This window comes from Triticum aestivum, chromosome 6B (genome assembly GCF_018294505.1).
Source record: "Triticum aestivum cultivar Chinese Spring chromosome 6B, IWGSC CS RefSeq v2.1, whole genome shotgun sequence".
Classification (NCBI taxonomy): domain Eukaryota; kingdom Viridiplantae; phylum Streptophyta; class Magnoliopsida; order Poales; family Poaceae; genus Triticum; species Triticum aestivum.
The window spans coordinates 528,534,769-528,547,544 of record NC_057810.1 but is presented as its reverse complement, the minus strand read 5'-3'; positions in this window follow the sequence as shown (position 1 = coordinate 528,547,544).

Here is a 12,776-nt window from a genome sequence, read left to right as displayed (position 1 = left end):
AGCAATGTCTTTCTTCATTCCATCCCACCAGAATATTTGTCGAAGGTCTTCATACATTTTTGTACCCTCAGGGTGAATAGAATATGAGGATTCATGGGCTTCTGGCAGGATTTTTTGCTTCAAAGCTTCTTGATTAGGCACACAAATCCTTCCCTTGAATCGGAGGGTACCGCACTGATCCTTCGAGAAATCAGAAAACTTGATACATTTCGAAACATTGGCATCGCCTGGCTGGGCTTTGCGGATTTCTTCCCCAAGAGTAGGGGTAACCCTCAGAGTATTGGCAAGGCCAGCCTCAACTATGACCAGGTTGAGCTGAGCAATCTCTTCTTTAAGTTCGGGAGGCAAAGATTCCAATATGACATTTAAACTGAAGGGCTTTCAACTGAGTGCATCGGCGACCACGTTGGCCTTACCCGGATGGTAATTTATTCTGAGGTCATAGTCCTTGACCAACTCAAGCCATCTTTGTTGACGGAGATTTAAATCCGGCTGAGTAAATATATATTTGAGGCTTTTATGATCGGTAAAAATTTGGCACCTTTTTCCGATGAGGTAGTGTCTCCAAGTTTTTAAAGCATGAACTACCGCGGCCATTTCCAAATCATGAGTGGGATAATTTCCTTTGTGGGGTCGTAGCTGCCGTGAGGCATAGGCTACTACCTTGCCATCCTTCATAAGTACGCATCCCAGTCCTTGCCTGGAAGCATCGCAGTACACATCAAAGCTGCGGTAGATATCTGGAAGTGTTAATACTGGTGCAGTTGTCAAGCGTTTCTTTAACTCAGTGAAACTTTTCTCATTGTTCGAAGACCATTCAAACTTCTTATCCTTTTTGAGCAGCTCTGTCATGGGTTTAGCAATTTTGGAGAACCCTTCAATGAAGTGCCGATAGTATCCAGCTAGTCCAAGAAAACTCCGGATCTAAGATACGGTGGCGGGTGGCAACCAGTCGAGCACGTCTTTTACCTTGCTTGGGTCCACGGCTATACCTTCAGCGGATAGCACATGCCCGAGGAATCCAACTTGCTTGAGCCAAAACTCACATTTACTGAATTTGGCGTATAACTGATGCTCACGGAGTCGTTGTAACACTGCTCGGAGGTGTTCCTTATGCTCTTCTTCACTTTTCGAGTAAATGAGTATATCATCGATGAAGACGACCATGAACTTATCGAGGAAGTCCATGAATACTTTATACATCATGTGCATGAAAAAAGCGGGGGCGTTAGTAAGGCCAAAAGACATGATTGTGTATTCATAGAGACCGTAGCGAGTGGTGAACGTGGTCTTGGGAATATCCTCCTTTTTAATCTTGAGCTGATAATGTCCAGTCCGTAAATCGATCTTGGAGAACACCTTGGCTCCAATGAGCTGATCAAACAAATCATCAATTCTTGGCAAAGGGTATTTGTTTTTTACTATAACGTCATTCAACTGACGGTAATCCACACACATGCGGAGGCTGCCATATTTCTTGTCCATGAAAATAGCAGGTGATCCCCATGGTGAGGAACTGGGCGGATATACCCTTTTTGGAGCATTTCATCTTGTCTCTTTAGCTCCTCTAATTCCGATGACGGCATTCAATAATATTTCTTGTGTATTGGTGTTGTTCCAGGCACAAGATCTATTGCAAACTCAAGCTCTTGATCAGGAGGCATGCCTGGTAGTTCTTCAGGGAATACATCAGGAAATTCGCTAACCACCGGAATTAATTCCATTTCAGATACAGCTGTAAAGACCATCTCCTTGGAGGGTATGCTCCTACGAGCAATAAATTTTGTAGTTTGTCCCTCCTGGCTGGTCAAGTTGACTTCTCGGGTCGCACAATTTAGGCACACTTGGTACTGAGTCAGCCAATTCATACCCAAGATAACATCCAACTTATCGGACTCAATAAGTATCAAAGAGGTTGGAAAACGGACTCCGTTGATACTGACTTCCAAATTTCGGCAGACTAGATTGCTTTTGATAAGAGATCCCGGGGTTTGTACCAAGATATTCTTTCCCAAAAGCAAACAAGGAAATTTGTTTTGGGCAAGAAAACTCCGAGAAATAAAAGAGTGGGAAGCCCCAGAGTCAAATAAAATTACTGCAGGTATGTTATTAACAGGGAACATACCAATGATGACTTCGAGATTTTCTTTGGCTTCTTCGGCGGAAATGTGATGAACGTATCTGATGTCATGCTGACTAGGGACTGCCTCCAGATAATGGACTCGTGGCTTGAATGTAACATTGGTCCGGTTGTTCTTGGGACACTGTTTGGCATAGTGTCCGGTTTGTCCACAACTGTAACAAGAATTGTTGCGCAGGCGATTTTCCAGAACTGGGTTGAGCACGTCATTCTTGACTTGGGTGGTGGCCTTGTTAACATTTTTTTGCCAATTGGGCTTGCATGCTATCTGAGTTGGCTTCCAGGTACGAGCCTTCTGCACCGGTTGCATTTCCTTTTCGGGCTCAAACTTGCGCTTGTGATCGTTATGGGCAGACTTATTATCCGATACAATCTTGTGTTCCTTTCAGCAATGAAAGCCTTATTTACCAAGGTTTGGAAATCTGGGAAATCGAACATACTGAGAGCACAACGAAGTTGTGGGTTTAATCCACCAAGAAACCTGTCCATCTTTCCTTAGTGGCCACGTCATATTGAGAGTAACGGGACAGGTGATCGAATTTCTACAAATATTCTCCCACAGACTGACTTCCATGGAGGAGCGCGAGAAATTCACGTTGCTTAGTTTTCGTAATTCCCATAGGGATGTGATATTTCCGGAATTTCTCCTTGAATCTTGACCAGGTAATTTCTTCCTTAGCAGTCCCCATGGCTTTTTCATTTTCCTACCATATAGCAGCAGCGCCTTCAAGATAATGTGTTACAAATGGAACATTATCCTCTTCATCAGTTCGAGCAACCTCAAGCTTCTTTTCCATAGTTCTCATCCGATCATCTGCATCCAAGGGATCAATGGCCTGACTGAAACTGGGAGGCTTAGTCCTTTGAAAATCCGACAACTTGGAGTGGTGACCAGGCTGATTTCCATTCTGCCCAACCATAGCTTGAATACTTCTGAATATTTCCATCAAATCATTATTTCGTCTTTCCTCGAACATACGCATAATTTGCTCACTGGAGGGCGGATTTGGCGGTGGAGGTGGTGGTGGAACGTACGGCTCGGGTGATTGTCCTGCCTGTCGTGCGGAACGTCGAACAGGAGAACCCTCGCGAACGTTGCTACTACAGCCTCCCTGTGTCATCCTAATATGATTTTTTTTCCAAGTCAACGCAACTGAGATGAGAAGCATTCAACATAAACTGGGGAGAAGCCAGCAACAAAAAATCCAAGTAAAACCGAGAAGGCGAAGAAAATACAGCGAATAAAATAAAGTCCAACATAATTATACATAGACTCATACATGAATGATAACAACATGAAAGGTCCAACTACCCTCATACATGAAATGAAACATCAAGACTCGTACAACTACATCCATACTCCATCCTACCGACTGCGAATAATCGGAAACTCTACTGCTCTGCTGGTGCTGCGGGGTCTTCTCCAGCGGACTCAGATCCTGAACTGACGGGGTTAACTAAGACCTCCGGGTTAAACGTGACGCGGCGATGTTGCCTCGAGGGCTCTCCCTTAGGGGCAGGTGGAGGGTGAATCATCAGGGCTACAAAGGTGGCGAGGAGTGAAACCAACTCAGCAGGAGCACTAAGTGGACTCACAGTCGCGGTGCCCGAGCTACTCGGAGGAGTAACCAGGGAAACAGGTGATCTAGAACTGGCAGGAATATAAGTAGTAAATACTACAGATGGTGTAGTAGTGGCTGAGCGAGCAGAGACTAAAGAAGAGGCTAAAGCAGTACATGCACGACTCAGCTCACGAGCCAACTTCTAGATCTGAAGATAGCTAGCGGTGATATAGCGAGAAAGGTGGCTAGTTACACTATCAGACTTTGGATCAATGACAGGGAAACGGACACGACCATTATCGGGGAGAGAAGGGTAGAAATAGAAACCTGGGTGGCTCTACATCTGGACCTCGTTGTAGCGAAGCTCAACAAGTACCTCGAATGCAGCAAACTGGACAGCCTGAGAAGCGGTAGAAGCGCGGCCGCTTCGAGAGATACGAGTGTAAGAGCCGAAATCGGAACTGGTGCGCAGAGTAACCACAGCGTGATACTCGGACACTGAGTCAGCTAGGCGCTCCCGGTACACACAATAAACTGGATCGTCACGGTGAAGGTACAGCTGACGCCACATGTTACAAAGGAGATGCGGCGACGTGTACGGCATCAGCTGCAACTGGCACGGATACAGCACCAGAGCCATCTACAGTCACAACCATTAGCAAGTTAGCATAAAAATAAAATCAGTGCATGCAAGGCAACCACCAGCTACAAATATTACCGGTACTCAGCTACAACTCGTACCTAACGTCCAGTTAACTCGGCTTAGTCTAATGTGGCCTACACTCAGCGCGGCTCTGATACCAAGCGTTGTGGCACCCCGGCTCAGAGCGACCGGTTTACCCTGCATTGCCAGCCCAGAGACCTTGTCTTCTGGCAACACACAACAACTTGATACAGAAAAACAACCGCTTTATTCATGCTAGTAGAGCACACTTTATATTACATCAGTTAGCGAGGCCAAGCGGCACACACGGTGCGGCTGAACAATATGTACATTATTTAGTGAACATAAAGGGGGCCTCGATCATGACAACTACGCGGCAACGGAACAACGTCGTAGCGGAACTCCATAGCACAGGGACACTGATGTGGACACGATCTAGACTCGGACAGCACTCCTTTCCAACGAGACTTTCCTGAAATCTGGCATGACACGCCAGGTCAGTACATTGAATGTACTTGCAAGCTCACAACAAGCATAAACATAATGACAAACAATATGATGATATTTAACCATTTAACATCAATGCAACAATATATCCAACATGGTGTGAATATGCTCAACTGATACTCGTCCCACAGACTTGCTTACCGGACATGATCATTACCAGACCACCAACATGCATATCATAAAAACAAACTTGTGATCCTTACGGCGATCACAACCCGACAACAAAGCCTGTGATCCTTACGGCGATCACTACCCGACAACAAACCTGTGATCCTTACGGTGATCACTACCCGACCATCTCATGGCCCGTGATCCTTACGGCGATCACAACCCGACCAACTCATGGCCCAACTCAACACAATGGCCTTACTACCATCCTCAGTACAAACTTAGTGTGCAAATTTATTAAGTGCTGACCCATGGTGTGCCCTACTTTCGAGCATGTCTGTAACCATGGACTCGGCTATCGATAGACTAAAACACTCTGCAGAGGTTAGTACACTGTCCCCACACTACGAAACACATGGCTTCGCAGTCCCATTCGGGTGGACCAACGGCATTTCGACAAAACAATTTCATTGACATGACACTCTCTCGGCCACTCCGACTCAGTCCCATTCGGGCTAGTCCTGGGTGGCCCCGTGTCTACCTCCAGACACCTCGACCACCATCGTGGCCACGATCCACGCTGGGACCTGGTACCAAAACTTAACTTAACAACGGGCTCACAAGGTTATGCATGCCTACTGGGCCAGGGTACAACACGCCCATAACCTTCCCTAAATGGAGGCACCGACCAGAGGCAGGACAATGAAACGCATTAAGGTCGTCCCATACTGGCAAATGTGGTTGCACTGGGAAAGACAAGTTTTAGCGGCACCATGACCTGGTCAACAACATATTCAAGTTGAGTTACTTATCAGGTTCAACTTAATGTGAAAATAACCGGTGTCATAATGCCATGCTATGCATCACTTAACACATGCATCACATAACCATGAAAATAACTAAATCAACTATGCTCCCACGGAGCCATCATCAACTCAAGATACTTCTCTGGTTAAGATAAAACCTCACTTAAACCAGAATCATTTCTAGAAATATCATTATTTTTCATCATGCAAGGATAATAATTAAACTAATTACTAAACTCCATGACCATATCATTTACTCTTTACTCATCACTAAGTTCTTCTAAGCTTAGCAACAAGATGTACTTCAAGCATTTTAACATGACAAGCCTTTTAATAGAATATAATTATCATATAAATAATTTAAATGCATGAATAATTATGAGTTCAAGTAGGAAAATCATAAGTATTGAAGTGGCACTATGAAAATGTTGATGTGGCTTGCCTTAGTGCTGATGAGGTTCACAAAGCTCCTCGTGATCCTCAAGACAAACTGGCTCTTCTGAAAATAATCAAAACCACAAAAAGAAAACATCAAGAAACCTTCTAAAAATTACCAGAAAATCTAGACAGCAAGGAAAAATCCCATCTCTTGGGTGTTGTTCGACTTTTGGTCAAAGAACACAATGCAAAAAGAATCAATGCATTTAACCTTATAGATAAAAAGTTGTGGCTGTTTGAAGGTTCCTGGAATTTAAATGAATTTGTAATAACTAAACTGGGGGGTGACATCGAAGGCGTAAACACCCGGGGCTCCACCACTCATACCGCTTCGCGCGCGTAATGAGTGGATGACTGGCGGGCCCCGCTAGTCAGGCCAGAGGGAGGGGAGAGGGAAACAGGGGAAGACGGTGCTTCGCCAGAGCACACGTCGGCGATGAGGTTTCTTGGAGTCAAATGAGAGGGGGGATCAATGGAGGAGAAGATGTGCACCTTCCCGTACACGTAGCATAGCTAGAGGTGACCGGATGGTGTCGGAATCGTCCTCTCCAGCGGAGGCAGAGGACAGAGGTTGCCGAAGACGAAGACGACGGTGGCTTGGGGCGGCTCCAGGGGCTCTAGCGGGGTGGGTTGGCCTCACCAATGAGTGGCGGAGGCTCTGGCAGGGTCGCCTTGGCTTGGGAGGGGTCGAAGCTATGGGGACGATCTGGAGGGGATCGCCGGCGAGCTCGGCTTCGGGACGGCAGCCCGCGGCCTGCCCGGAAGGGCTGCGGCTTCTACTGGCTCGTGGTGGACGTGGGAGTGGCTATGGGTGCTCCAAGAGGCTGGGGGTGGCGACTTTATTTAGACGGGCGGTGAGGAGGGCTCGGGCTCCGCCGGAGGACACCTGTCCACAGCGCCCGGCGACGAACGGCGCCAGTGAGAGAGGGAGAAGACGACGTAGGTCATGCAGGAACTGTGCGCGGGCGCGGACGAGCACAGGAGCGAGGGGGAATGCGACGAGCATAGTGCGCCACGCACTGTGTCATTGGCCAAACTGTGTCGGTGCTCGCTGCGGTGAGCTTCGGTGTCGGCGAGCGACAGGGGGAGTTAAGGAGGTGGAGACGAGGATGGTGGCGAGGGGTGGCATACCTGGGCCGGCTGGGCAGCGAGCACGCGCTCAACAGAGCGTCTGGAGGCACGCAGAGTGCATGTATTGCATGCCAGCACGCTCGGACGAACACGGTCACCGCATGGACCGTGACATCAGGCCACCCTAAGCACTAACCAAGATGTCTGACGTGTAGTCCTTAGTAGATTGAAGTGTTACCATGGTTTGGTTTGGATCCAGGCGCAGTAGAAATGAAATTGTACTGCTGACAAGTTTCTGGACAGTAACTTTGGAGAGTTACTGTGGTCAAACTACTGGGAGTCAAGGGCTGATCTTTGGGGTTTTACTTACACTTACTAAGGTAAATAGGCACCGGAAAAACCAGCTACAATGGAGCTAGAAAAAAGGTAGTTGCTGTAGAAACTACCATTTCTGCCCAGAAGTGAAATTATTTTCTGTAGCCAAAATATTCCAAAGAGTGGTGAATTTTTTTTGCTCAGAAAGGTGCCCAAGGGTCCCAAGAATAATTGGGATTTTTCTCAGGATTTTTGGGGCAAGGAAAACTAGGGTTGCTTTGGAGCACAAAGGGCTGACTAGGGTTTTGGAGGGCAAAATGAATATTTTTCATTTAAAACATATATTCCAAGTCACATTTTGGGTTGAACCAGAGGTGAAATGATGGTTTTGAGGAGGAGAGGGAACACTTGGGTGAAAATCAAGGGGTACCCAAGTGGTTAAGTCCAAATGAAATGATTCAAGACTCCAAATTCAAAACCAACTCAACTGAAAATCCAGTAAAAAAGGAGGGCAAAAACCAGGCTATCACACGTCTGCGCCTTTGCTTCTGTTGGGAAGAAGAACTCCATGGAGGAGGTGGTTATCGGATGATGGGCTCTTGACCAGGAGCCACGAGAGGTCGCCGTGTTGTTCTGGCTTAATGGCTGATAGATCATGGACGGTACCCATTCGACATCCGGGGATGTATTTGTCTATTGTGCGGTTGAACCGAACACTTGGTGCTTAGGCCCCACAACTGCCCAGGGTATTTTTAGCGCGAAGTTGTGCTGGCGAGGCACATAGTGTGCGGTTGGGGTGGGCGTGTTGTGGGGGTGTATCCCTATTTACGTTGAGCGTAGGGAGGCTCCTTGAGTGGAGACACGGCTCGGTCTCATTTACTTGCCTCTCGTGTCTTGATGGCGGGTTGTACTTCGGCACCTGTTTGATCTTTGGCTGCGAGAGCTGCGGTATGTTCCTTGGTCCAGAGTGAGCGCTCCATATTGCCATTGACTGTGATGACACCCCTTGGTCCGTGGATCTTTAACTTTAGATAGGCATAATGGGGATGGCGTTGAATCGAGCCAATGCCACCCGGCCTAGGAGGGCGTGATAGCCGCTGCGAAAGGGGACAATGTCAAAGATCAAATCTTCCCTGCAGAAGTTGTCCGGAGATCCAAACACTACTTCCACGGTAAGGTTGCCCGAGCGGTGGGCTTCAATGCCTGGGATTACCCCTTTGAATGTGGTATTACTATGTTTGATCCTTGAAGGCAGGGGGCGTGCCCTAGGGGGGTGGGTGCGTCCTCCATACTTGTAGTTGACTCAGGACTCTTCTGGCCTAACTCTTGTGCTTCGGGGGCTTCTTCTGGTCCATAAAAAACCACCATAAATTTTCAGCAAGTTTGGACTCCATTTGATATTCCTTTTTCTACAGAGCTCAAAAACAAGTAAAAAGTAAAAACTGGCACTGGGCTCTAAGTTAATAGGTTAGTCCAAAAAATAATATAAAATAGCATATAAATGCATATAAAACATCCAAAATGGATAATATAATAGCATGGAACAATAAAAAAATTATAGATACATTGGAGACGTATCACGCATCCCCAAGCTTAACTCTTGCTCGTCCTCGAGTTGGTATATGATAAAAATGGAATTTTTGATGTGGATTGCTACCTAACATATTTATCTATGTAATTTTATTTATTGTGGCATGAATGTTCAAGTCCATAAGATTAAAAAAGTGTTTAATATTGACATAAAAACGATAATACTTCAAGCATACTAATAAAGCAAGCATGTCTTGTAGCGACCCGACCTCAAATGGTCAAGCCTCTGTGCTTAAGTGTCATCCCTGGATGGGTATGCTGACACACACAATACTCGAGGATTTATAACAGAGGTAAATCACATGTATAAAGTAATGTAAATACTATTACCTCAATCCATATAGCGGAAGTGACATCAAGGTTGTGGAGTTCCCAACAACACCAGCGGCAAAGTTAAGTGTAGACATCGTAACCCTAACGTATCACTTACTCATCGCAAGATTCCTGCAACATGAGATGTTGCAGCCACAAAGGGCCAGTACATTGAATGTACTGGCAAATTAACACCATGGAATAATGATGAACAATGGCTATCACTACATGCATATTTGGTTGGTGGAGGCTCTAAGTTTGATTTTTGCATAAAGCTAATTTTTTCCTACAACAAAGGAATAAATTTTATTTACTACAAAGTTGTACCCAATATTGAGAAGGTAACCCCAACTCAATCCCAAAATTAAGTAATATTGATAACCTAACAAATTCATTAAGTAAAGTGATGAGATCAATAAAATATTCACTTCCAGATACTCAGAATTGTCCATAACCGGGGACACGGCTAACCATGATTAGTTTATACACTCTGCAGAGGTTTGCACACTTTTCCCTTGAAGTCCTCGCACTACCTGGTGTTTGAGAACAGGATGACCGAGACACAGTCGTTCTGAAGCATTTACTCTCTACTCCGGGCGGACCGGTACACCTACATCCCCCAACATCTGCTAGTCCACCTCTTCAAGAGCTCACACAACTTACTCAACTATGCTAGAGCCCGTAATGGCTTATGGCTGCACACATAAGTTTCTAGTTATGAAATATCATATGATCCCTTTGAGCCTGGATGGCATTTCGTAGGGTAATCACACGGGTACTCCGGGATTCCCTTGGGCAAGCATTGGGTTCTCCAGGTGCCTGGGCAAGCCACTGGGTTCTCCAGGGTGCCCCAACCATTCCACCCAGATGTGTATTAAAGTTGCCACCTTATGTTGTCCCAAAATTATTATCTCTCAACTTGCACGAATCTCACATACCAATCCCCGTCTACAAGCATGGCTAAGCAATATATGACATAACGAATAGTCCCAGGGTGTTTTAAGGATCATAAGTTCCTACCTCATGAACTACATAGCAATGACCACATGTTCCCAGTCCTACTCATGCAATCCTTGAGGGGTGTATCTAATGCAAGTAAAACTGGGTATAGGAAGGGTATGATCAAAGTGTGAACTTGCCTTGTACTGTTGATGAAGATCCTTCGCACTCATAATTCCTGATAGTTCTACTCGTCACACTCCATTCAATCTATCATGAGCAAGCAATTACATACATAAGCACTCAAGCAAAAGATGCAAAGGGAGAACAAGGAAAGATCCAAATAAAACTCGAAAACAACCAAATAACGAATCTAAACATAAAACAAATTTTAACAGCATTTTATTTATGTGGATTAGATCTTAATAGTAGGTACATGTGATTAGCTAGTACGAAACTCAAGAAACAGACGAAACAAGATCGAACACTAATCTGAACTAAACTCAAATTTTAAATTGTCAAAAACATGTTCAAGTTGGTTTATTGGACAGATGGGATTGTTACGAAGATTTAGGCGTTGGTTTCATCGAAAATAGAGGTACAGATAAACAGATATGATCAAAAGAAATTTGAGTATGAATCTGAACAAATTTCAAAATTTGAAAGTTGCAAAAGTTTATTTGATAGATTCACTAGATAGGTGGAATCAAGATGAAAATATTGGCGTTGGTTTCGTCTAATTTGGATGAACGAGTAAAATGTTATGGCTATTTGAAAAATCAGGACCAAGCTATTTTATGGAAGAAAAGAGGCTATGGCTAAAAAAATTCTAGTCTTAAAATGTAAATACAGTGACTAATTTATAAATCTAATTATTCTACCGTACACTAGTCTAAAAATAATAAGCTATGAAAGTATAAAAAGAATACAAAGAAAGGTACCTAATAGATAGAGAAAAGACGACTTCGGAGAGAGGAAACAACTTCTAGAAGTCCCTGGGAGAAAAGAAATATATTTTTCAGCTAGTCAAACCAAAATATTGATTTAAACCGCAGCGGACGATTTTTGAAAGCTCTACGGGTCTATATTTATAGGTGGAAAAGAGGTTTATAGGTAAAGGCTAGGCAATGTGGGACTAAACATAGACAAAAAGACAAAAAAAGAAAAAAACGCACGGGTTCGGCCGGCCGGCGCGCACTGTTTTTCTTTTTTAAGGAAAAGAAATATTTCTGAAAATAATATTTTTTATTTCCCAAGTATAACCGAAAAATAAATAAAACAGGTTACGGGCTTGTCTGCTGACTATGTTGCGCACGTGGATGTCGGATAGTTATGGGTCGCACATAGCGTTTCTTTTTTAAAATAAAAACAGAAAAGGAAAAATGAATAACAAAAATAAAAATAAAAATGTACATAGGCATATTATATATCAAAATTTTCAAAAAAATATTTTATAAAACATGAACATATTCTTAGCGGCCAATAAGTTCCACAAAAATTCAAATAAACTAAACAGTGCTACAGTTCCAATAAAATCGAATAAATATCATTTCTAAAATACCAAAATGATTTCAAATTTATGTTTCTCCAATTTTCTAATCTAGGGAATTATTTTACTCTAATTTCCATATATTTTATTTTTGGAGAAAAAATAATTTGATTAAAGCCCAAATAACTCCAAATTGAAAATAATTTCAAAAGGATTTTAAATTTGATTCTTTTAAACTTCCAACTCATATTTCATATGATTTGAAGAAGTCATTTTATCTTCTTCATGAAAATCATTGAGTTGCATAAAGTTTTTTAATTGGAAATATTTCCAAATGAAATTCAAATCTTTTCAAAACCTTTTTTTTATAATGGAAGAAGTTTGTCATCTTCTCTCTAGGTTTTTGTATTTTAAAAGAATTTGAATTCATGGAGATCATAAATGCAAGGTGAAAGTTTGGGAAAGTCATTTTATTCCCTCTCATTTAACTTTCAAGAAGTTTCAAATTTCAGTCAATTTCACACAAACAACCACCCCACAATCAAACAAACAATCAAAACTATTTATTTAATATAACATTCCAAAATTTAGAATTTTGGGATGTTACATGTCTTCTCAAAATAACATGGCCAAAGAAAACTATCCCTACAAAATCATATAGTCTGGCTATGCTCCATCTTCATCACATAAAGTATTCAAATCATGCACAACCCTGGTTTCAGCCAAGCAATTGTTTCATACTTTAGTATTCTCAAACATTTTCAACCTTCACGCAATACATGAGGGTGAGCCATGGACATAGCACTATAGGTGAAATAGAATATGGTGGTTGTGG